This window comes from Dasypus novemcinctus, chromosome 3, assembly GCF_030445035.2.
Source record: "Dasypus novemcinctus isolate mDasNov1 chromosome 3, mDasNov1.1.hap2, whole genome shotgun sequence".
Classification (NCBI taxonomy): domain Eukaryota; kingdom Metazoa; phylum Chordata; class Mammalia; order Cingulata; family Dasypodidae; genus Dasypus; species Dasypus novemcinctus.
In genome coordinates, this window is record NC_080675.1 from 82,962,452 (window position 1) to 82,989,345 (window position 26,894).

At 41.3% G+C, this 26,894-nt stretch overlaps 1 protein-coding gene across 4 annotated transcripts in view; it reads right to left on the minus strand.

Moving 5' to 3' along the window:
* AKAP6 (A-kinase anchoring protein 6) overlaps positions 1–26,894 on the minus strand; it is a 635,729-nt gene that overhangs the window by 582,728 nt on the left and 26,107 nt on the right. For 3 of the 4 annotated variants that reach the window (XM_058293584.1, XM_058293582.1, XM_058293575.1), the window contains exon 2: positions 12,991–13,030. The exons of the other annotated variant lie outside the window; for it this stretch is intronic. The gene's annotated coding sequence lies outside the window, so the exon portion shown is untranslated. The remainder of the gene's footprint in view (positions 1–12,990; positions 13,031–26,894) is intronic. 4 annotated transcript variants of the gene reach the window in all.

Consider the following 26,894-nt stretch of genomic DNA (forward strand, 5'->3'; position numbering starts at 1 on the left):
CAGGGGAAGACCTCTGGGTGCTTCAAAAAGGGGAGAGGAATGTAAGACTGGATACACAAGAATGTATTGACTTTGGGGTACTCTCCAGAGACATGGGATTTAACACCCTGGCAAGGACCCAAGGAAATGGGCTCCTAGAAGCCTGGAGAAGACTATAGCCTACACCAAACAAAGTAGAAATTCTTGAGTTGCCTCAACAAGGGGTAGAGAAAAGAATAAAGAGGCACAGGGAAGTGGGCATACTGGAATTGAGCTACTAGCTATGGCTGCTACCAGAGAACTCTGGACTCCAGTGTCCAGCAAGTAAGAAAGACAAGTCACCATGTTAGTAAGAGTGATGCCTTGATCAGAAAGAAGTAGGACTGCTTTTATACAATAGTGCCTTATGGGTGCTACTTTGCCCAATTGTATCTTTGAGTGGACCCATGCAGCAGCCCTGGCCTGAGAAAACTTTGTTTACCTAAAGTTCAGGCCCCTCATTAGTGAGGGTTTGTATCATATGACCAGATAAGGCATCAAGACCTGCAAATGCAATATCTGAGTGGGAGGGGTATGAGTGGATAGTGTAAGAGGAAGATGATGAGGTGTAAGTGTGGCCCTAAGAACAACTGCAGTGACAGTAGCTGTAATTTGTCCTACTAACACCCCTTTTATAAGTTGCTCCTCAGGAAGAGAGGCTCCTATGGGTAACATGGAAGTGTGTGGAGAAGTAGAGCTCCATGGCCCAATGGCTGAACTGTGGCAGCCATGTAGGTGCATCACTCAGAATTCTCTGCTGCAAGGCATGCAGTTGGCTGACAGCCTCCAACAACCACATCTTTGGGATCCACCACAGTGTTCATGCCAAGGCCACAGTCTCCCCAACCTTCCTTAAGTCAATGACTAAGCATGGCAGAAGGATTAGAACCAGGCCATTTTGACCCAATGTAGAACTTCTCTAACAGGCAATTTTTACTCTGGAACTTCTCACTGGCCTGGCTTAATTTTTCTCAGAACCACACTGTAGACTAAGGCTCTTTCTACCCAATCTTTCTATGCAATATCCCTTCCTTCCCTCTCTTCTTTCACAGCTGTCAGCTGGCAATGTTGTCTAAAAAATTCTCCCTTCCTACTATCCCCCCTTTACTTTATTCTTCATAGGTATTTATATCCCCCAGTAAATCTTTTGCACTTCTAATTCCATCTTGGCATCCACTTCCTATGGGGATCTGAATTGACATAGGAAGAAAGGTAAGGAATTCAGTTTTGGACATGGTAATTTTGAGAGGTCTATTAGACATCCAAGTAAAGATGTCAATCGTACAAGTAGACTTAAGGAGTAAAGACTGAGCTAGAGATAAAAATTTAGGATTCATCCACATTTAGGTAGTATCTGAAGTCGCAAGACTGAATGAGATCACCAAGAGAGTGAGTGAAGATAAAGATAGCCCAGGACTGAATCCTGGGCATGCCAATTTAGGAGTCGAAGGAGAACAGGAACAATCAGCACAAGTGACCAAAAGAGTGACCAGTAAGGAGGAGAAATCGAAGACTAGAGTCCTGGAAGCCAAGCGAAGAAAGCATATCAAGAAAAAGGGAGGAAGATAGTGGTGGAGTAAGGAGCTCCTAGAGTCAGCTCCTGCTACAGGGCAGTTAGTACATACCCAGAGCTCTCTGGAGCTAGCTGAAGCACCTGCTTGGGGACTTCAGGAGGCCAGAAGGGCACCCTACAACATCCTTGAAGGAAGAAGCGGATTTGGCCTAACAGATAGGGCATCCGCCTACCACATGGGAGGTCCAAGGTTCAAACCCAGGGCCTACTGACGCATGTGATGAGCTGGCCCATGCTCAGTGCTGATGTACGCAAGGAGTGCCATGCCACGCAAGGGTATCCCCCGCATACGGGAGCTCCAAGCACAAGGGTGCACCCTGTAAGGAGAGCCACCCAGTGCGAGAAAAGTGCAGCCTGCCCAGGAGTGGCACCACACACATGGAGAGAGCTGACACAGCAAGATGATACAACAAAACGAGACACAGATTCCGGGTGCTGCTGACACAAGTGGACAGAGAAGAATACACAGTGAATAGACACAGAGAGCAGACAACTGGGGAGGGGTGGGCAGGGAAGGGGAGAGAAATTTTTTTAAAAATCCCTGAAGGAATGGAAGGAGGGGACTGCCCATCTGCAGAGAAGACTCGTAAGTAAAGCACTCCACACCCCAGAGGCTGGTGCCATTCCTCCACCAGAGGCATTAGCCACCTCAGGTACTATTCCATGGCTGGAATTGAAAGCTCCACTTCCTCAAAACAGGGGAGGAAGAGACGGTTGGGCACCAACTTCAGTTACAGATGAGTAAAATTCAGCGGGCTAAAGTATAATCCTGAGAACAGCTAAAGTTTGAGCCTATTCAAGTTAGAAAGAGGACGGGAGTCACCATCTTAACTCCACACCTGGCACAAGGGGAAGTGAGGTAGACTAAAACTCCCAGTGCTAGAGGGGACTGGCTTCTTTCCACCCAGGTCAGATTGCAGGTCTAGCCAAAAACCCAGTGCCACCGCCTACAGGGAGGAAGCTGCAGGGACCTGCAACAGCCTCTCCAGGAAATTGCCAGCCAAGTCACAGAGGCCAGTGATTGTCCTACTCTGGTGGTGCAAGCCTCCCCAGAAGCTGTTCTGTGACTGGAATTGGAAGCTCCATTTCCCAAAAACAGGGGAGGAGTAGATTGTTGGCTGCCAATTTCAGCTACTGATTGGTAGACTAGGATGGCTAAGGAATAACCCTAGGAACAGCTGGTGTGTGAATTTGTCCAAATTGGAAAAAGGCCTGTGGCCACCATTTTGACTCCACCCCTGCCTGAGGGGAAACCAGGCTGAGCAAAAATCAAGATGGCAGTAGGAAGCGGTTTCTTTCACCCAGATCAGCCTGCAGCCCTAACCTAGGCTTCAGTCCCACCTCTGGCAGGGAGGAGGCTGGCTAGTTCAGCACCAATCTATCCAGGTAACTAAGGGTGCCTTTGGCTGGCACAAACTGAATAATTAACAGTCTACTGGGGAAACTGCAGTCATCTTGGATCCCTACTACATAGATTGCTGCCCACATCTGCAGCTCCATCCCTGCCCCAGGCAGGGGAGAAAGGAGTATGAAGCTTCATCAGTCTCTCTGGGCAACTACAGTCCAGGCCTGCACGAGTTGGATTATTCCACACAACTGTGACTCTGTCCCTAACCCTGGCAAAGGAGAAAGTTGGGAGAAGCTTCATCCATCCCTGGGGCAATGAGGGCAGCTTGAGCCTCCACAGTTTATAGCACCAATTACATTCTTGGCTCCTACTGCACAACCAGCAAGGGAGAAAGGGCAGGAACCCCAAAATTAAAGAAAAAAACTGCACCCAGAATAAATACTCTAGTAAGCCAGATGCCAAGACACCAACAAAAAATTACAATCCATACCAAGAAACAGGAGTATATGGCCTAGTTAAAGGAACAAGATAAGCCTCCAGATGACACAAAGGAGTTGAGACAACTAATCATAGATGTTCAAACAAATCTCCTTAATAAATTCAATGAGATGGCTAAAGAGATTAAGGATATTAAGAAGACACTGGATGAGCACAAAGAAGAATTTGAAAGCATGCATAGAATGCTTTGGAAATGAAAGGTGCAATCAATGAAATTTAAAAAAACATTGGCACAGCAAATGGACACAGAGAGCAGATAACTGGGGGGCAGGGGGGGCGGGAAAGGGGAGAGAAATAAATAAAAAATAAATCTAAAAAAAAAAACATTGGAATCATAGCAGATTTGAGGAGGCAGAAGAAAGATTGGTGAGCTTGAAAAAAATGACCTCTGAAAGTGAACATTCAAAAGAACAGGTGAAGAAAAAAATGGAAAAAAATTGAACAAGGTCTCAGGGAACTAAACGACAGCCAGAAATGTGCAAACATATGTGTCATGGGTGTCCAAGAAGGAAAGCAAAGGGAAAAGGGGCAGAAGGAATATTTAAAGAAATAATGAGAGAAAATTTCCCAACTGTATTGAAGGACATAGATATCAATGTCCAAGAAGCACAACTTACTCCCATCTGAAAAAATCCGAATAGACCAACTCCGAGATACATACTAATCAGAATGTCAAATGCCAAAGACAAAGAGAGAATTCTGAGAACAGCAAGAGCAAAGCAATGCATAACATATAAGGGATATCCAATAAGATTAAGTGCTGATTTCTCACCAGAAACCATGGAGGCAAGAAGACAGTGGTCTGATACATTTAAGATACTATGAGAGAAAAACTTCCAGCCAAGAATTTTATATCCAGCAAGACTGTCTTTCGAAAATGAGGGCAAGATGAGAATATTCACAGATAAACAGAAACTGAGAGAATTTCTAAGCTAGAGACCAGATTTTCAGGAAATACTAAAGGGTGTGCTAGAGCCTGAAAAGAAAAGACGAGAGAGGCCTGGAAGAGAGTCTAGAAATAAAGATTATATCAATAAAACTAACTAAAAGTGCCAAAAGAGTGGTAAAAATCAAATATGACAGATAAAACTCAAGTAGTCAAGAATAAACTTAACTAACAATGTAAAGCATTTGTATTCAGAAAACTGCAACCCAATGTTAAAAGAAATAAAAAAAGTCCTAAATAACTGGAAGAAAATTCCATGCTCATGGATTGGAAGACTGAATATCATTAAGATGTCAATTCTACTCAAATTGATATACAGATTCAATGCAACCTTGATAAAAATTCCACCAGCATTTAAAAAAAAACTGAAAATATGATTAGCAAATTTCTTTGAAAGGATAAGGGGTCCTGAATAGCCAGAAACATCACAAAAGGAAAAGCGAACCCTCATCTTCAGACTTTAAATCATACTACCAAGCTATAGTGGTAAAAACAGCACAGGTATAAAGACAGTACATAGAGCAATGGAACCAAATTGATGGCTCAGAAACAGACCCTCACATGTGTGGTCGAGTGATTTTTGATTAGCCTGTCAAACACACACATCTTGGGCAGAACAGTCCATTCAGCAAAATGCTGCTGAAAGAACTGGATATCTATAGCCAAAAGAAGGAAAGAGGACCTCTATCTCACACCTTATCCAAAAATTAACTCAAAATGGATCAAAAACCTAAAAATAAAAGCAAGACCCATAAAACTTCTAGAAGAAATTGTAGGAAAATATCTTCAAGACCTGGTGGCAGGTGGTGGATTCTTAATGGAGGTAAGAAAAGGACTGAAAAGTTACCTGTTTAAGATACTTAAAGAAGATAATCTGATGTAGGACAGATTCCTAGGAATATGTGAATGCTCATTTTGCCAGAGTGGGTTATATCATTGGGTAGAGACCCATATAATGAGAGTGAAGGTATACCCACATCCTGGGGAGGACTAATGCCATCAAATAGAGGGAACGGTATCTCTCAAGAGAAATGGTGGCTCCCAGGCCATTAGGGCAGTTGAGCAAGTCAAGCCCTCAACACTGTTGCAAGTATCTCTGAACATGGCTCCTCAAGAAATGAAGATTGACTGTCACTGTGGGCCCCAAGGGGAGGGGGAAATAGATATTGAATAGATGGAACCAACATAACTGTGAGGGCAATAAAAGTGTTTCACAAGAGTATGCAAGGATGGATATAAAACATGTAATATTACACCAAAAACATATAGGGGCCGACAGACTAATAATGTAAATCATAATGTAAAACATAGGATAACTAAAAATTTAGAAAATTGTATAGCCTAAAGTATAAACCACAATGTAAACAAAAATGTTACCTTGTTTGAAAGCTATTGTCTCAATATCTGTACATCAGTTTCAGTAAATATGGTATGAGTATGTTAAAAGATTATTGCTGTGGAAGTGAAAAGGTTTTATATCAGATATGTGGGAGTACTGTATATTGTATATATGAATTACTGTGATCTATAGCTCTTGTGAAGAGAAGCTTAATAATTAGGAAAAAAGAAAAGAAAAAGATAGGATGTAGAATTTTTCCAAATCAATATGCATTCTATATCTAACCTTTAAACTCATCGCTATATTCCATTTTACTATTAAGGAAACGTGGCATTATATTGGGCTTCACTTTTCAGGAAGTTTTGGATCACAGAGTGGTTCAACAATGGCAGCGGAGGAATACTGGTATGGGATGCTATTGACAGGAGACATATGGTTGACAGGGAGTTATACAGGGCATATGTCCGGGGTACATGGAAATGTTTGGATATACTCATAATGGAAACAATTAAAAACAACAGCTGGGGGGGTGCTGGGTTCCTGGCCGGGGGGGCTCTGTCATGGTCCCTAGGGGAGCAGTGGCAGTCCCCCGGGTGCAACGGCAAGGACCAGGAAGGAATGAGGGTCCAACAGTGAGCCCCTGATACTAATGACTATGCTTGTGAGCCTATACACCTGAAATAAGAACAAGACCTAGAGCAGCACTGTGCCTAAGAGTTCCCTCCTGACAGCCTCCGTGTTACTCAAATGTGGCCAGTCTCGAAGCCAAACTCGGCATGTAAATGCACTGCCTTCCCCCCAGCGTGGGACATGACACCCAGGGATGAGCCTCCCTGGCACCGAGGGATCACTACCAAGTACCAGCTGATGACGTAACTAGAAAATGACCTTGAATAAGAGATTCAATGCAGACCAGCAGAATATCCCTGTCTACATATAATAACAGGAGTTAAAAATGCTTTTTGACCTAAAGTAAGGGGGAAATGGAAAGGACAAATGAGTTTATATGGCTATGAGTCTTTAAAAAAAGTCGAGGTTGTCAGAAGGATTGCCCTTATGCACACCTGAGCAGAGTCTCAGAGATAGATAAAGTAGATACAACCCCAGGTATTGGTTCTTTTGAGGGATAAAGAGACCCACAAGTTTTATGGTTATGGCAGATGGAGTTCACTGCCATGTCAGTTGGCCCTTCTTTGGAGTTGGTGTTTCTGTGTGATGGAGATGGACTCATATGTGATCTCTTTTCACAAGCCTTTCCTGTTACTTTACGGGAATTGTAGTGGGTGCTGGGGTTTAAGATATATCTAGGGGATTTGAATCTCTGGACTGACAGTATGATAGCCAGGCCCTGAGCCTCAACAGACTTCAGCTCCTACACTCTGGTTTATTGGACTTACCCCACTCAGCTAACATGGAGTTGAAGAAGGTCAACCACCACACCATGGAGCCAAGAGTGCCTACAACTGAAAGCAGGAGGATTTCATCCAGTATCCATGTGGAATCTAAGCCCCCTCTTGACATAGATGTGGAATGGACACAACCAATCCAAGGCCCACAGGAAGGAGGAATACAGTAAGGATTAGAGTGGACTTACTGATATTCTATTCATGAGCTATTGCGGTTAGTAATTGAGAAAATGTGGCATTGGTGTGGAAAAAGTGGCCATGGTGGCTTCTGGGTGTGGGGAATGGGAGGAAGAGATGAGATGTGGAGGCATTTTCGGGACTTGGAGTTGTCCTGGGTGGTGCCGCAGGGACAATTACTGGACATTGTAGATCCTCCCATGGCCCACTGGATGGAATGTTGGAGAGTATGGGCTATGATGTGGACCATTGACCATGAGGGGCAGCAATGCCCAGAGATGTACTCACCAAATGCAATGGATGTGTCATGATGATGGGGGAGAGTATTGCTGTGGGGGGAGTGGTGGGGTGGGGGCAGTGGAGGTGAATGGGGACCTCATATTTTTTGAACGTAATATTTTTTAAAAATGAATTTAAAAAAAAAAGAAAAGGACTGGGATGGACTACTGATGTTTAATGTATATAGAAGTATTAATTAACTTTACTGTAAACGTGTGGAAATGTATAGAATGGATGGTAAAAATAGTAATAGCTAGTTTATAAATAGGCATGTGGCTGAAAATGGTAGTCTAGGAATGTAAATGCCAATTGACAGAATGCTAGAGAATAATCTAGGAACTGAATAGCACAGTAAACCAAGAGGTGGATGAGAATTGTGGTTGACAGTACAGATGCAAGAGTGTCCTTTGTGAGCTAGAGCAAATGTATATCACTACTGCAGGGTATTGGGAACACACGGGAAAAATATAACTGGAATGACATGGACTGTGGTTAGCAGTAATAATATAATATTCTTTCATTTATGCCAAAAATATACTGTGTTGATAATGGGGCAGTATGGAAAATGTGAGCCAAATGTATACTATGGACATGGTAACAATCAGATGATATTATCTTATCTGTAAAAAATGTTCCACCACAGTGTGGTGTGTTGATAGAGGGGTGTTGCTTGGGAATTTTGCATATGTGTATGATTGTTTTATAAGTCTACAACTTCTGTCATAAAAAATATATTTAAAAAATAATAAGGTATGTTGGGGGAAAAACACACCAAATGTAAGATAAGGACTATAATTAGTAGTAACATTTTGACAATATTCTTTCATAATTTGTAACAAACATCTCGCAACAATGCAAGGTGTTGGTGGAAGGTTGATGTATGGGATCCCTATATGATTTTATGCGTGTTTGCTTTGTAAGTTCATAACTTTTACTATACATTTAATTGTTTATGTATGTTCATATATAAATGACATAAAGATGATAATAATAGGGAGGGTTGGGGGAAAATTCTTTGGTTAGTAATAATATTTTGACAATGCTCTTTAATCATTAGTTAAAAAGGTTTAACAACAATGTAAAGTGTTGGTCGTAGGGTGAGTTATGAGAGTCCTGTACGATGTTATACATGTTTGTTTTGTAAGTTCACAACTATTACTATACACTTATTGTTTATGTATGTTCTTTTGTGTATGATATATTTCAATAAATTAACTGAAAAAAAAAGAAAAAGGGAGGAATCAACAGTATCAAATGCAGGTGATTGGTCAAATTAAATGACAAGAAATGACCACTGGGTTTAATAAGTTAGAGGTTACTTGTGATCTTGGCAAGACCAATTTCAGTAGAAAGGGCCATCTAAGAGAGAAGGTGGGGAGTAATTAGAGACCGCAAATAAAGACAGTTTTTTCAAGGAGTTTTGCTAAAAGTGCAGCAGAAAAATGGGGTGATGCTAGAAAGGAACGTGGGTCAAAAAGAGAATTTTTAAAATGTGAGACAAGTTTGTGTGCTGAAGGAAAAGCCCCAATAGAGAGGCGCAAAATGATATAGGAAAGGAGAATTTCTGGAGCCATATTCTTGAGGAGGTGAGAGGGGGTGGCATCTAGTACAGAAGTGGAGGAATTGACTTTTGACAAAGGTGTGGATAGTTCATCTGTAATAACAGAAGAGAAAGCAGAGTACAGGGGAATAGGTGTATGTGGATGACTGAGAGAATGGACGTCTGTGGACATCCTCTACTGACTGAATCAATGTTTTCAGTGAAGAACACAAAGTCATAAACTGAAAGTGAGGATAAGGGGGAAGTGTTAGTAGTTTGAAGAAAAGATGTGAATGGTTGTTTTCAGAACATTTGAAATAGATGATATCCAAAGTACTTTTAGCTTGTTCTAAATATATCCTTAATCTCTCTTGCCTGTGAGGGACTAGTTATTTTTATGAATACTCAAAGGGACTAGATTATACACTTAGCACCATCTGAGGTCCCATCCCACAGAAAACCCTGGAAACCATTTTATTTCACTTATCTCAGTGCTGCTAAGTGCAGAGTTTACTAGTAGATTTAAACATAGTTTCTCTGCTATATTAGTATCCATTCTGAGATTTTTTTTTCCTGCCCATCCCTGGCAATTTGAACTCCTCTCAAGGTAGCAGGTTATTGACAACAATAATAGCTAAGATATAACCTTAAGAAATCCTGAAGGTCGGTGTGTATGTGTGTGTGTGTATGTGTGTGAATGCCTAGTTGATACAGGGCCTACCACTCCCTGCTGTCTTACACATGTGTTGGTTCACTAGTATGTGATCTGCTTGGCCAATGAAGATACTTAAATTTGCACCCCTTCTTTCAAAGTATAGCAAAGGTAGTTAAGAACTAAAATATTCTTCATCTTTAATATAAATCTCAACATATTTAATGCCTGGTTTTGACTATAGAGTAGTTCTGGTATTAATAACCTACTCCACCTCACTGAAATATCATCATAACTAGCCGAACATTACCAGTCTTTGTCTCCTCTCATCTCCCTGCTAATGTATCCATCCTCTTGCTCAGTGTTACCCTGATTTGTTCACTTCTTGATCCCATGCTGGCAGCTTTCTTTGATATCACATGTAATCTGCTAATTGCAGAACACCTCATATCGTCCCTCAATTTGGGATTTAAGACACAGGGAAGCCATCACCAACTATACTTCCACAGCTCATTACTAGACAATGTGTGCAATGCAGAAATCACATGTTTGGGGACCCTTGTGCACAAGGGTCTAGTTCAACCACTATTTTATAAAATGCTTGGGGTACAAACAGATTATCCTGTGATTTTTATGCACACTTCTTTCAAAATTGCCATGTTACTTAAACTGCCTTCCTCAAGTGCTGTTTCCCGTTTAAGTTCCAGTTTAGTAAGAGATCAAAAGAACCACCTGCTGCCTGGGGCCAGGTGTGAGTTGGTTGATGAGTCACAGTTTGTCTGTTTAACTCTTTCCGGTTTTCCAGATGTGACTGATACTACCTCCCATTCAGGAAACAGGAGAGGATACACCACTTTATAATGAATATCTAAGACCAGACTTTTAAAATAATGAGGTTTTGCTGCAATGTTTGGAATGTTAGAAATCATGTTCTTAATATAGAGAAGCCAAAATGAAAGTCTGTTTGTCTGCAGTGAACTAGAAATGAGATGCTCTTTTGCTCTGATAGGAGAAGGAAGGCAGCATTCTGACCTTACTCTTCCACTTTAAAACTCCCAGAGCACCTGTTTAGTTGTGGTGGGTAGCTAGGATATTTGAATTTCTGAGGCATGGGGAAAATTGAAGAGTTAAATTCAATAGCTCACAGAACCAAAAAGAAAGAGAAATGGAAATCTTAGATATATTTTCTTCTTCCAATATAAACAATGCAGTCAGGCATTTAAGACACCTTCCTATAAGGTAAATTTTGCATAAACAGAGTCCAGAATATGTGTGTTGTACATAATTATTCCTTCTAGAAAATTCATGATCACAAAAGCAACAAAGTTTTATTCTACTAGAATTCACAAACAATGGCAGTCCAAAAGGGCACACCCTTTTTAAGATAAGCTTTACATCAAAATAAAATTTAATTTGTACATGCTGGGGATCTGAAAAAGAAGGGCTAGGTTTCCAAAGATAAATGGGTTAAAAACTGGGGAGTCTGAATGACACCCCAAGTTGCCATTTCTTTGGCTTCAAGTACATTCATTTTTTGAGTCAAAGCCATAAATATGATGTGAAGGAGATAGTTGTTGTCTTTAAGATCCTTCAGCTGAATATGAATTTCCTGGAATACCAAGGGGAAAAAGTTCAGGCCAACCCCGCCCATCTTTTCTGAGAAACTGCCAAACCCTAGTGATGATCAGATTTGGGCAGCCAAGAAGTCTTAGTTTTGATCTTTTGTAAGGATAAGTTGAAACTCTGCCCAAATCAACAGCAAAGGCCAGGGCGGGAATAAAGCCCATGAGATGACGCCTGCCTGCACACTGGGCAGGCGTGTCCAGTTGGAAGAGAGTCCCCTGCTTGTCTTCTTAGGTCTTGGGCAACTACTTAATTGCTATTGACTGGGCCTTTACATAGAGTATGTTTATTTACTGAATCTGTCATGCTGTTTTAAAACATCTTAGAAAGGTGTCTTGCCAATGACAGACGACCTTGAGCTAGAGAGCAGAACCCTTTTGCTTCCCCAGAACCCTTTCCTGAGAGGTCTAAATCAACTCCTTGCTTCTCTGGATGCTGGACATGGAGAAAGGTAACAAGATAACCAGTCTGGGAACCTGGTAATAGAGAGCAGGTTTCCCAATAGAGTCTTCTTGGAGAGGTGTCACTTACTAACTGTATAGCTGTGTAGATTCCAGAAAGTTGCTTAATCTATGTAAGCCACTATTCCTCATCTGAAAAAAAAAGAGGAATATACCTATCTCATAAGAAATAATGAGATAATACACATTAAGTGCTTGGCACATGGCAAATTGATATCTGTTATCCCTATTACCAATAGAAAAACAGATGGCAGAAAAGGAAGCTAGGAAATTGATTCCTCATCTGTAACTTTGTTTCCCAAGCTATAAAATAAGGGCAGGATAATTATAACCATTTACCTTAAAGGATATATTTGAAAGGTCAATGAAATAACACAAATGAATCCATTGAGAAAGAAATACAAAACAGCGTCATTAACAACAGAAGAGAAGCTGATGTGGCTCAACTGATAGAGAGTCCACCTACCACATAGGAGGTCCAGGGTTCAAACCCAGGGTCTCCTGGCCCTGGTGAGCTGGGCCACGTGCAGTGCTGCCACGGGCAAGGAGTGCCATGCCTTAGGGGTGTCCCCTGCATAGGGGAGCCCCACGCACAAGGTGTACGCCCTGCAAGGAGAGGTGCCCTGCATGAAAAAAGCACAGCCCACTCAGGAGTGGCGCCACACACATGGAGAACTGACACAGCAAGCCGATGCAACAAAAAAGAGACACAGATTCCCAGTCCACTGAGAATGCAAGCGAACACAGAAGAACACACAGTGAATGGACACAAGAGAGCAGACAATGGGGAGATGGGGGGAAGGGAGAGAAATAAATAAAATAAATCTTTAAAAAACAAAACAAAACAACAGAAGCCCGTTTCCTGGGGAAACCAGGGCATGGACTTGATGTCTAAATGCTCCCCTTTTGGGAGTATTATTCCTAAGCACCATCTTTCTGTTTCCTAATTCTTCAACTACATAGGAAAATTTACATTTTCAATTATTGTTGAGTCACAAATTGAGATTTTAAGATGACGCGTGATATCAAAATCACATAAGCTCTTAAAGGCTTATTTATATATATATATACACATAAAGGAGAAAACTACCAGTTGATGAAAAATGAAACTGCCATAAGACAATACTTACTGCATTAACAGGAAAATCACAGCAAACTTCAACCAGGTCACTGTCAATGCAAGAGAATTAAAATTGACTTAGTTGTAATAGAAATAAGAACTTATACTCTTACCAAAATTCTACTTTAAAAAACTAACAATCTTGCAGTGGTTTGTTTTTGTTGGGGAAAAAAAAAGTTTCTACAGTTTATTGCCTTTCCTTGAAAATAATATACAAAAAGTCCTAAGTATTTACTAGATGATACCGAAAACCAAGATTTTCTGCCAAGTTTCAAGAGTTGTATGAAATCACTTCTTGGACATAGTTCCAACAACATGGGCCATGAAAATTTAACTGGGGGAGGGTTTTTCCACCTTCTTCACATGGCCTTTAGGTCACAGCCTCTGTGTGTGTCCATAAGAAACCAACCCCCTACAAATCTGAGAGTCCTTGCTTGCTCAAAAGCAGTTGTTATGGATAGATAAATACACACAAAAAAAAGTTTATTCTTTGGGAACATCTATTCCCAGTAAAGACACCATGTGTTCTGGCTTCAGTACAAACTTATTTTCCCAGCCTCCACCTACACTGTCAATGATCTGCCCTCTTTAACTAAATATTGTCTCAAAAATAAGTTTTAATTTGGGTTTTCTACACTAGCAATTTTCAGCTGGGTTTCCACAGGGCCAGCCACCAAACTTGCCTTAATCAGAAAAGCCCAAAATTTTTTTCTTTAATCTTTGGCATTTGTTTGAATAAGGGCTTTTAAAAAGTTTTGTTTTTTTTTTAAATCACACGTTTCTGTAATTATAGTCATTAATAAAGAAGTCAATTCCATTACTTTAGCTACTAGAATTTTTTAACTCATCATAAATATTGAAATATCACATTCCATTTTAAATTTTTCACAATCATTGTTTGCCTCTGAGAAATTTCAAGAAGAGGGAGGCTAGGCCTCCACATCCTGTCCCAGTTGCCTTGAGGGTCTGACTGCCAAAAATCCAAGTCTTCCCCCTGGGAGTCCCACACACATCCAGCCAGGAAGGTCACATCCCATCCAGAACCCCAGAGGAAGAAAATAATCTAAAGGAGTGAGAAACCAGGCCATGGGTTTACTAGAGACCAAGACTCATCTTTAAAGCTGTGACCCAGTTAGCAAAGACACATTATCCTCATTTTACCATGCTATTATTTTTGTGTTCCTATATGGGTCACAGCACAGAAAAGTCTATGGAGAATTTGCCAAGGAAAATGTGGAAGTTATAACTGAGGATTGTTGACCCCACTTTTCCACTCAAGTTGGCACCTGAACAGAAAGGTGAGACCACAGGGAGTAGTAAACCGCAGTTGCTCAGACTTCTGATTTTACAGACAGGAAAATATTTTCAAAGAATTAGGGAGCTGACAGTTGCTAACTTTTTCTTTTGCCAAGCAAATATAAATTAAAAGTGATTAACTTTCATCTATCACCAGCATTTTATAAAAGGGCTCCTTAAACTGACATCACAAGGACAAAAGCAGCCACCCTGCCCCCCACTTTTTTCACTTGAAACCAGGGAAAAACACTTCAGGGCAATCCCAGTCAATATCCTCAGAGAAAGGAGGCAGGAGGATGATTGTGATACAGGCTCCCAAAGCAACCTGGGACTAGGGGCAAGTGGCCATGAGCTCAGCAGGCTTAAATGGAAACCCCTGTGGGATAATTCTAGGGATTAAGGAGATCCAATGAAAAACTAAGAGTAAGGTTGATGAGCTTTGCTGTACTCTGCCGTAGCCCTGGGAGAGGAGAGGTGGAGGGGCTGGGAGTGCACACCCTGCTTCTCTTTGCAGGTCAGCTTTCCAAGTTTGGTGATCCTTTTCCAGCAGGTGGCAGAACACACACACAGAAAACTCCAAAGCCCACCCAAGGTTTCATCCTTTCCGTTGGTCCTTGTTATTTCTTTAAAAGCCATCTGTAGGATGAAATTCTGTAAGTAAACAACCCCACCCACATTCCATCCCAGAATCCTGTTTTCACAGTACCATTGTATTCACAGAGAGGCTGAAAGCCTTTGCAAAGAGAAGGACCACAAAGTAAAGAAATTCTGGCCAATAAATAGACTGCCATCCTTAGACTGCAAAGATCAGGAGAAGCATCTTCTAGCTGTTAGAGAGCCTGGGATACAACTCCTACATTTTGTTGTTTTCATTTTCTAAACCTAACTAAGGCGTTTGCAATTCTTCATTAAATGCACCTACAAAGGTATACTTACAAATTGTCTTTTCTAAAGAAGTCCACAGATTTTACAGTGCCTCCTTCCATGAAGAGAAGTCATGCAGTATCCAAAATTGCACAGTAAGTAAGGAGGACAGCCAAGAAAACCAGCCAGGTGTCTCTCTATCTCAGTCCATTTTCACAAAAGCAAAATCATGTTTAAAGCTGACAAAGTATTTCCTAAAATATACCCTAACTGAATATTTGAGGCACAATAGTAAGTAGGTCACTTGCTCTCTAGGATTCAGACTATCACCTGCTACACTCTGTTTCTGCCCTGAATAGGAAAGTTAAAGGGAAAACATCACACACAACAAGAAAATTCACACACACACCTCTTCACTGCTACAGCTGCAGCTCAGGTGTCCAGTCCATGCCTGTGTGATCTTTGTAGATCATTTTTCAAACTTACTTATCCTATGAAAGCATAATGAATTGGACCTCCCAAAATATCTGCAACAAGAAAATCCACTCTCCCTCCTAGGAAATTTATAGTTAGAAATTGAAACCAGGTGTAAATGCCCTAGAAATATTTTTAAAATAGCCCAGGTTTGGTTGTCAAATTTTCCAGCTCTCTTCATGCTCCCTCTGTTTTCAGGGTCCAATCTGTCCCCACTCCCAAACAATTATCCAGGGTTCACAGGGGTTCCCCATGCTCTACAACCTTCCCTCCAAAATAGAATGCTAGAGCTGGAAGCACTCCGACAAAGACATTAATACAGCTGCTTCTATAGAGAGGGAACCCTTGGCCTGTAGAAACAAACTCTTCAAGGCCATCACTTGTCAGCCTCCATGTAATAACTCTGCCCCTCAGTGTCCCAGGCCTGCTAGGTCTTGCAGGATGATCATTTTCACAAACAGTGTGTGGGCCAAAAGTAACTGGCTGCTTTATTACTCCTGTCAGAAAACAGATATTTAGTGAACAAGGGGTTTTGGTTTGGAAATTTCAGGAATATGTAGTGGTAGACACCATTTTGAGCAGGGGATGCTTTCTCATGCCTTCAAATTACACTTTTAAAACATCAAGTATTGAGCTATGGGTAATCTGACTCTTGGAAATTGTAAAGAATATAAACTCCATGACGGCAGGGACTCTGTTTTATACACAGTTGCATCCCTAATACCTAGAACAGAAGCTGACATGGAACATCAGCTCAACAAGTATTTGCAGGATAAATGAAATGAAGGAAGCACCCGTCTTGCCTTCTCTCTATAGTCAATCTCCAACCTCCTTTTGTACCCTATTCTTCTTAAGGCATCTTTCTTTTAACCAAGACCTTGTTATCAGGAAAAGATTTATCATTAATCATTAATTTACATCTTTAAGTCGCTACTTGGAGTGTTGGGAATTTCAGTTTCGCCTCTTAAAAAGATTTTGGCCATTTTGCAGGAAACTCCAGTCTCAGCAATGGAAAGCTTTTATGGACCAACCGTATACATACTCCTCCCTGTGTACATGGCCAAGTTTTAAAATCTTGGGAAGAATGGCAAATTGTTCATGGGAACAGCTCCCTTCCCTAGCGACCTCCTGATTCCCTCCCATGGCTCTCCTTAGCTTTCATCTTTGTGAAGTAATCTAAAACCCTATCTTCCTGCTGTCTCTATCTTACTTGCTCAGCTGTCAGAATGTAGAAGACATGCTGCTATTGCATATTCAGGCTCCGCTAAACTGTTTAATAAATGCCAAGTTGTCTGTTTCCCACACTGCATTCCATAAAGTAAGGATACCTCACCTTATTGAGGTAACCAGGAGCCTATCCCTACCCTGTCACACACTAGGGGGTGCTATTGTTGTATCCAGACCCAAGTTGCTTAGAGACACAGAGAAAAAGGAATGCTTTCAGGGTCCTGGGAGATATTTCTAGCTGTGCCTTTCTCTGAACAACCCCTCCCTCCACCAGCCACCCAGCACCAAAGACCATTACACCTAACGGAGCTCCATAATTTCAGGGTGAAGCTCACAAATGGTATAATAAAAGAGAAGGCTGAAAGATCTCCAAGCTAAAGGTTTTATTGTAAAGGTTGTTTAGGGGCACAGGCTCACACAATCATATTTGTGATGACTGCTGGATGTAAATAATTAATCCCCACTCTCCTCAGGAAAAGAGAATTTTGTTTATACAGTCAAGTGGCAAACACTGTCAGGCAGAATTAGATATATCAAATGCAATCAGAATAGCCAGGAAACACTTGAGTTTGTCCCTGATTTTCACAATCATCTTTCTCGGTATGTGATGTCTAAGACTTTGGGAATGAAAGCTTTATGCTAACAAATGAATATCAGCCTCTCTCAGCCCCCAGCTTGGCTATAGCACAAAGCTTGCAGGCTGCCAAGAGAAGCCTTCCTGGCTTCAGTTAACTCTTTCCCTAAAAGACTGGGTAAAACTGCATGGCAAGGAAAACTCTCATGTGTCAGAAAACCTTTTAAAATTTCTGAACAAGTCATTATGCTAAAGAAAATATTTGTGGGGAGGTGGATTTTTTAAGATAAGTTGAGAAGAAATCTGTATTTTTAAAAAATCCCTGAAGGAGAGGCTCACCTAACAATGTGAACATTAAACATTCCCACACAGAGAAGAAAGGATTTGCACCAAGGGAAATAACTCTGGTATTAATCCAAGAAGAAACAATCCCACCAACCCTCCCCATCCACAAGCTAGGGTTTCATACCCTTTGTCGGTATGATTCGTGTACTGCTCACAAATGCTAATGAGCAACAACTCACTAATGCTAATGATTAGAATTCTTTTGGTTCTAAAAGCAACTCAGCCAAGCTAGAAACTTGAAGAATCCCAAAGTGGTTTGAGAGGGACTCAGCGAGAGGTGCCATTTTAGGGCAAATCTTACAAAGAATGGCTTCCTTTTTGCTCGGAATTCCACTCCTAAAAGGGACAGTAGCTGCCTCAAACTTTCAAACCAACTGCATGGAATTTCCATTCCCAGATGTTTTGCAACAACAAAATTGGCATTTCCACACAGAGCTCTCAAAACAAGGATAAATACTTCATACTTAACAGAGTGTAGGGGGAAATTTTTTAAAGTGGCTCTCAAAATAATTTCTGACCAAAAGATACACTCCCCATCAGTTACCATAGCTGACTACTACAGTGTTGCTTAACTGAGGCCCACACTAACTTAGATGGCATATCAGAATAGGGCTGGTTAAGCATGTGGAGATAGATGGAAATGTAGTTTGAAAAAGGCAACAATGACTTCTTCCTCAGGTGATTTTGCTGTCTTTAGAACTCATGACTTGGGGATTGAACCTTTCCACTCCCATCATTTGGGTCCAAGTATAGGATTTTGATGGTCCATGCCTCTCACATCCTTTTCTTCTCTGTCCATCTACTATTTCCTTGAATTTAATGGAAAATTCTGCAGCGCGACACATACTTTGATAAGGAGACCCAAAATATTTCTACCACAAAATTATAGATTTGCCCCTTATTTGCTATATAATCTCACTATCTTATCAAGATCGTGTGACTTCATTGTTAGTACAGCCTGAGCTACTGCAATGATTCTTCATATAGTCACCATCTTGTCAAATTCTTGCTTCTGGGAGACTGAAGCAGGCTTCTAATAGCCACCAGTTTTCAAGCATATACTGTGTTCTAGATATTTATCTCACTTAATTTCATCTTCACAACACAATCCCATAAGGCAGGTATAGTATCCCTATTTTACAGATAAGGAAATTGAAGAGCAGAAAAATTGAATAACTTCTGTCCAAAGTCTCACAGTTAGTAAACAGTAGAGTGGGCTTTGAATTCAGGTTTGTCTGATCCTAAACCTGTACTCTTTAAAATAATAATGGTGGTTCAAAAAAGTTTAAAATTTAATAATAATAATAATAATAGCAGTGGATTCTTACATAGCACCATGTGCCAGGCACTTTTCTATATGTTCTTCTACTAGCTTATTTAATCCTCACAATAACTGTAAGGGAGAGATTCTATTTTCAACACTGCCATTATTTATACAGATGAGGAAAGAAGAACAGAGAGGTTCAGCAACTCTCTTAAAGTTGCAGAGTTCATAACTAATACCTCCAGGATTCAAACCCAGACAGGCCAGCTCTAGCATCTAGACCTTAACCACTTCACACAGCCTCCTATTTCTGCCTATAACTTAGTTCTTTCTATATTCATTCATTCAAATATTGCTTATGCCCCACTATGCACCTAATGTCTGACCAAGTAGTATAGAAAGATAACCAGCCTTTGACAGGTTCCTTCCCTCAAAGAGCAGCAATCTCATTGGGCAACATCAGTGAAACTATAAGGAGGAAGTTGGCAGAACTTGAGGCCAGACACAAGGATAGGAGGACTTCACTGCACAGGGACAGGTAGGAGGGACAGGTGGGAGGACTTCATGAATGCTGGAAGATGAGATGAATTTGGAGAAATGGAGAGGAGGATCCAGGGAGTGGAAATAACATGAGCACAAGTGAAACTGCAGAGAACTCTGGACTGAGGGAGGTAACAAAACTCTGTGCCAGGTTCGGTAATGTATGTATCCCCTTATTTAATCCTCATACAGACCTACAAGACATCCCCATTTAGCAAATAAAGAAAACAAGGTACAACATGCCCAACAGTCACACAATGACCAACTGATGGAACTAAGTCTGTCTGCTTCCAAAACCTTTTCTCTAAATTTGGAGCCTCTTCACACCTGTACATACCAACTAATAAAGCTAGGGTGTGGGGCAAAGCCCTGAACCCCTGAAGCCCTGACTGGACAGTATCTAATTATTCTGATTTCTAGACCACTGTGAAGCAAATGGGGTTCTTTGTCTTCCTCCCCTCCCCCAGAAGGTACATGCATTTTAAACATAGAAACCTCTTCTTATAGCATTCCCACTCCAAAAAGTTCCCTTCCTGCAAATTAACATATCGTGACTTGCCGTGTCCAAATATAGAGTAGCCCTCCAGAGCCAACCAAGCTTGTCAGGCAAGACCCTGAGAGGAGAAGCCCTCTCTGCCTGTGCAGTGGGGCCAGCTGGTAGGGACACAGGGCTAGACCTGGGGAGACCGCACCACAGATTGGGTCGTTATTACAGGTCCCTTCTGTGAGGAGGGGGAGAAATGAGGCCCTGAGAGGGGAGTGAGTCACTCAAGGCTGCACGTTCCTCTTCTCCACCCCCTCCTCACCCCCCCAACAAAAAGAGAATCTGAGCTTTATTAAAGTGCCTTGGCAAGCAGAGGTCTGAAATCCCTGCAACAGCTTGGGGAGGAGGTAACTAAGGATCTATCTGCCTTCCCACAGAGTCTGTCTTTAGACTCCAGTGCTGCTAAGATTAAGAAGAGCAAATCTGTTTTCTTAGCACGGTTCAGGCTTGACTCAAATTTTGTATTGTTAGGGAAGATATGGGGGCCGAGTGACAGAGGGGAGTGGGGAGGAAGCAGCTAAATGTGGCTCATCAGCCCTTCATCAGCAGCCTGGGGAGTGGGATGTTATGGGAAAGTGCTCCTTCTTAAGCCCTTAGATTCACTCTCTTCCCTCCACAGGGTAAGTATGCCCTAAGGTCACCCTGATAAAGTTCATACCTCTTAAACCACCCTCTATTTATAACCAGGATATAGGTGTCCTGATGCTTCTGCCCTTGCACCCTTAGACACCCTCTACACAGGCTTGAAGTAGCAAGCCTGACCACAGCAAAGAAGAATTGCTGGTCACAGAGGAAAAACAGTACGTGTTACTTCATCGTCAGAATGCTTAAAATGCTTATTAGGGTCATAACACGTCAAACTTTTCCTCTAGGAACAGATATAGCCCATTGCTCTTTCAAAAGCCAAAGAACTGTATGCTACCTTCAATTAATATTTCCTGTCACTCTTCAATTCCATTTTCACCAATCATCACATTAGACTATAGCCAAGAGACATTGCTTTTTAAAAAATGTACTTACCTTAAAGTACTCAGAATATTTATAGGTCAATTTCCCTGCAAGCTACTTTTAGTGTAGTTGTGCAGTATATAAAGAGGATTTCTTCTCATCTTCTTTAGCATTAGGCAAAATCTTCAGAAGGAAATCTAGATATTTTTAAATAAAATAGATCAATAACCTTGAGCTACATCATTCACACAGTAGTAGTTGGGTATGCAGTTTTATTCCTAACTTAGCATTTATTAACCAAAAGTAATTAAAAATATTTGGAAATCTAGAGACTGGATGACTTAAAGGGAGGAAGTTGGACCATTCCCTGTTTCTTGAAGTACTCCTATGCATGCCTCTTTCCACTTGCCTCCTACCTCTCTGACCACTCCTGGTCATATTATTTTATGGCCCCTCTCCTCCCGCCAAGCCCTAAATCTTCATATTTCTCTGGACAAACTCATATACATAATATACTGCCAAGTTTGTGTTTCAATTTTTATCTCTCTCTTCAGAACTTCAGACCTATTCATCCAACTGCCTACTGCACATCTCCAGGATGTTCCACAGCTCCTCAAATTCAACATGTGGGAAACTGAACCCATCCTCTTCTCTACCACTCCCCCACAATGATTTCTCTTCCTATGTTCCCTGCCTTGGTGATGGCACCACCTTCTACCACTGCCCAAATCAGACACCTGGGGTCAACTTTGAGTCTCTCTCTTTTTTAATTAGCTGTTCTTCCCTCCCCAGAAACACTGAAGCAGAGAGGGAAGGGGGCAGCAAAGAGGAAAAGGTCACCAGAGAAGACACAGCAGGAGTCCTATAGTCAGCATCCTTGACTCTTTGCTCCTTGTCACCCAAGGTTCCTTATATCCGATCAATATCGAGGACTGTCAGTCTCTCTCTTGAATCTACTTTTCTCCATTCTCACCACCACTATCCTACATTCAGGCCAAAATAATTTCCTTAAATTGCTATAACAGCCTCCCAACTAGTCCCCCTGCCCCTACTGGTGGTTGAGTTCTTCCTATCTATTCTTTTTTTTTTTTTTTTTTTTTTTTTTATTTTAAGTTTTTTTTTTTATTGACTTTGTAATAATATTACATTAAAAATATATATGTGAGGTCCCATTCAACCCCACCCCCCCACCCCCCCTCTCCCCCCCAACAACACTCGTTCCCATCATCATGACACATCCATTGGATTTGGTAAGTACATCTTTGGGCACCTCTGCACCTCATAGACAATGGTCCACATCATGGCCCATACTCTCCTCCATTCCATCCAGTGGGCCCTGTGAGGATCCACCATGTCCGGTGATCACCCCCGAGGCGCCATCCAGGGCAGCTCCACGTCCCAAATACGCCCCCACCTCTCATCTCTTCCTGCCCTTCCCCATACCCATCGTCCACCATGTCCACTTTTCCCAATCCAATGCCACCTCTTCTATGTGGACATTGGATTGGTTGTGTCCATTGCACCTCTATGTCAAGAGGAGGCTCAGATTCCACATGGATGCTGGCTGCCATCCTCCCATTTTCAGTTGTAATCACTCTAGGCTCCATGGTGTGGTGATTGTCCTTCTTCAACTCCATCTTAGCTGAGTGTGGTAAGTCCAATAAATCAGATTGTAGGTGCTGGAGTCTGTTGAGGCTCAGGACCTGGCTATCACATTATCAGTCCAGAGATTCAAATCCCCTAACTATATCTTAAACCTCAACGTTAACTGCACCTCCAGCAGATTAGTATGAAAGTCTTATGAAGGGAGATCCTATCTGAGTCCAGATTCATCACACATAAACAGCTTTCCAGAGAGGGGCCATCTGCCCTGGTAGTAAACCCCATCGGCCATGACCATAACTCTCATGGGTCTCTTTAGCCTTCATAGGAACCAATATCTGGGGGTTGTATCTGCTTTATCTGTCTCTCTGACTCTGCTCAGTTGTGCATGAGGGCAATCCTTCTGCCAGCCTCCAGACTCTTTTTTAGAAACTCGTAGCCATATAAACTCATTTCTCCTTTCCATTTCCCCCTTACTTTAGGTCAAACAGCATTTTAAAGTCATGTTGTTTTATGTAGACATGGATATTCTGTTGATCCGCATTGAACCTTCCATATAAGGTCCTTTTCCAGTTCTAGTGATCTTTCTAATGTGTATATCTAATCATGTCACAACCTTTATTAAAAACCCTTCTGCAGCTCCACTCTGCTTTTAGGAAAAAGTACAAATGCCTTAACCAACTGAAGAGACCCTGTCTAACTTGACTTTTACAAACCTCCCACCCTTATTTCTTATACAGAATTCCTCCACATTCCATCTCTCATATACAATCTCCTTCAGATCCTCAGATTGCCAGTTTTCCCCTTACCTTCTAGGCCTTCTAGAATCACAGAATTGTGCAGATAAAATGGAATGAAAGACAAAAATCAGTGCTTTCCATTGATCTCCTCCTCACCTTCAGAAAAATCAATCCAATTCCATGACTAGTAAGTAGGTGCCCACCAAGGATAGCACACTATTATAGTATAACTTCAATGATATTGAAAGAATAAGACACAGTCCATGTCTATGGAGCTTGAGATTTCATTATTTCCATTAAACCTGAGTTTAAAGGTTCAAATTCCTGAAATAGTTCTCTTTCCTGAACCTAAGTTCAAGTCACTCCAAGAAACTACCTCTCCCTGACAAACTGACTTGTTGCTGCTCTTATGCCTATATTTATTTTTACCAGAATATTTCCCCACTTCTCTGCCAATGTAGGACTCACATATTTCCTCCCAATCTCTACATCTCAAGAAAGCTTTCCTCTGTCCTACAGGCCCCTCCGCTGTTAATGCCTACAGTAGAAAACTCTGTCTGTTGGCTTTCTCAGCTGTTACTTAAGGCACTCCAATTGGCAATAATCACCAGGAATTTCCAGAAGCTGGAAAGACTGTTTTTAGTAGCTTGATAGGATTTTGGCATTTAAATGTATGGAGCCCAGGGCAAGGGATAAAGGGAAGAGCCATCAGAAGAAATTTATTATCTAGCATTTCCTAAACTGCACCTGATCACACACAGAGACAGACAGGGAACAGCTATCTGGAATCAAGATTATTTTCTAAGTCTTCACTGAGTCAGAAACGTAGTTTGATAATAGAGACATGGCTCTGTATAGTCTTCCTTGTTCTTTAATGGTAGATGTCGAGAAAGCTTAATATTACTACAATTGCAAAAAGGCTCACCTTCTGAGCAGACAAATGACAAAAAGTCTCCCCTTCCTCCTGGCTGAGTGAGGGTGGGGTACATGCTTACAGGTGGGCTTTGTACACAGCACACACTACATGTCCAATCGTGGTTGGCCCTGTTTGACACCTCTTTGCCTTCCAAATTCACAGTTTTTGTTACATATGTGGGGGACACTAACTCAAACTTTTCACCATGTAAACCTGAACAAGTCAGGATACATCCCAGATAAAGTGGACATTTTACATTTTGGATACTTCTTCCCTATTTGGAAACTCACTTGAAGTTCCCTAAAGCCTTGAATGTTCATTATCTGTTTACAATGGCCAATCCTGATTCCCTCTCAGTGAGGCAGTAATTCAATTGTTCTCAAAATACACCACAAATAGAATTCCTGGCACCCAAAGTTTCTTTGATGCTTAAACTCAGTGGTGATGAAACATAATAATCCCTGGCTGACCAGAAACTCAATGACTATGAATGGAGAAATTCCAACATGAAGGTGTCAAAAAGGGTAGTGAACATGCTACAGCTATATTGAAACATTAAATAACTAGAAATAGAAAGTAGAGAATCAAGTGGCCATTTTTCCTATGTCTTATTCCCTCTGTTTTGTTGGGCTGGATTGATTATGTCCAGTTCAAGGTGGGGGAACATACTAGCCTAAGTTTGGGAGCCAACCTAAAGTTCTGGGTGCTCCTGTTAAGGCAGGCCCAGGACCTAGTTTAGCTCATTGTCCCTGGGTCCATGATATCCTTCTTCCCATCCAATACAAAGTGAGTTTGTGGTGTATATACCTGTCAACAATAAGAGATTCATTATAGGAATTGGCTCACATAACAACAGAGATTAGAAAGTCCAAATTTCGAATTTCATAGGGCAGGCCACAAGGTGGAAACTCTGATGAAGATTCTGATGAGTTCTCCAAGAGAAAGTGGTTGGCTGAGGTAGAAATAGAAATAGAAATAGAAATAGAAATAGAAATAGAAATAGAAATAGAAATAGAAATAGAAATAGAAATAGAAGAAATAGAAATTCTTTCTGACTGCTGAAGTAATCAGTTCTCCCTTTAAGATCTTCAGCTGATCGAATAAGATTTCTCTCATTACTAAACACCTTTGCTGATTGTAGATATCATCAGCCAGAGATGCAATCATCTGGCTAATAACTTAATCCAAGAAACATTCTCACAGTAACAATCAAACCAGTGTTTGCTTGACCAAACAACTGGACACCATAACCCAGCCAAGCTGATACATGAATTTAGCCATCTCAAGCAGTAAGCCATAGAATGAAAATATTGATGTGACAACAATTCCAACACCATGTTTCCCCTGTATCCCTGGAGGACTGAAGATTCTGCCTCTGGGGTAGCAAGGCCTCCCCCTTAGGGCTGCACACAGAGTGACCTTCGCACCTTCCACACCCTTGGCATGGTCTCCAAAGTGCAGCAAATATTAAGCCCACCGCATCTCATCCTGAGAACTCTTCGATAAGTCTTTCAGGCCAAAGGAAGAATCAAATAAGGGAATTACTGGTTTGTGGGTCTTCTGCCAAGATCCTGTGTTTGGAAACATTCATTATTTAGTTTCTTTGTAGAAAACAATGGATTTAGCACTAAGATGGAGGTGAAGAAGGGCTTCAGTGATGACACTGTCCAAGGACACTGTCCTCAAAGGACCAGACAAAAGAGCAAACTGACATGCACACCAATAAATAATACAAAGGAGCAAAAGAATCCAATTGTCTAGGGTTGTGATTGCTGAAAGAGAATCAAATTTGGAATCTGCCATACCCACAACACTTTTTAAATGTTTTTCATTCCCCCAGAGAAAAAACTTATCATATCTGCCAAGGAGAGAAACTACAGTAAACAGAAATATGTTCCTTGGGGAAGACTGTCTGTACTCTTATGCCATCCCCAGGCAGAGGTCCTGTGGCATATTTTCAAGTTGATTTGGTTTTAATGTGTATGAAAGATTTGTTACTAAAACAGTAAAATAGCCAAATAGATCAAAAGAATTAGTTAGGCCCTCTTGGGCATGATTATGATCCATCTACCAGCAGGTACCTGATCTCTATAGCAGTGCTGGGAGAAACATAAATCAAGTGATTCAAGAGGATGTCATAACTGTGTGTCCCAAGGCTTTGCCAGCCCTTTACACCCTGGAAAGACAATAATTGTGGTCCTAGCAGGAAGATCTGTGGAACTAACTTGTTAGCTCCCTAGCAAACTGCACTAAAAGCCATCAAAATAGGAGGCTTTGCTGGTAAAAGAAGCAGAATACTAGAAAAAGTAACTCAGGATACTGAAAATCCTCAGCCAGATCCACTTCAGCTTGATTGTAATTCTTGACTCCAGGTCTATCTCCGAAAGCCATCAAACACAGAAAAGAAAAAAAAAAAAGTCTGGAAAAAACCACAGCTTATTTCATTTGGAGAAGAGAGAATGAGACATGTAACAGATGGAATGGGGAAGGGCAAATGACTTAATAAGATTCACTACAGGATTAGGCATTCATCTGATTAAAAGCAGCACAGGCAGGGGCAGAAGCAGGACAAAATCCCCC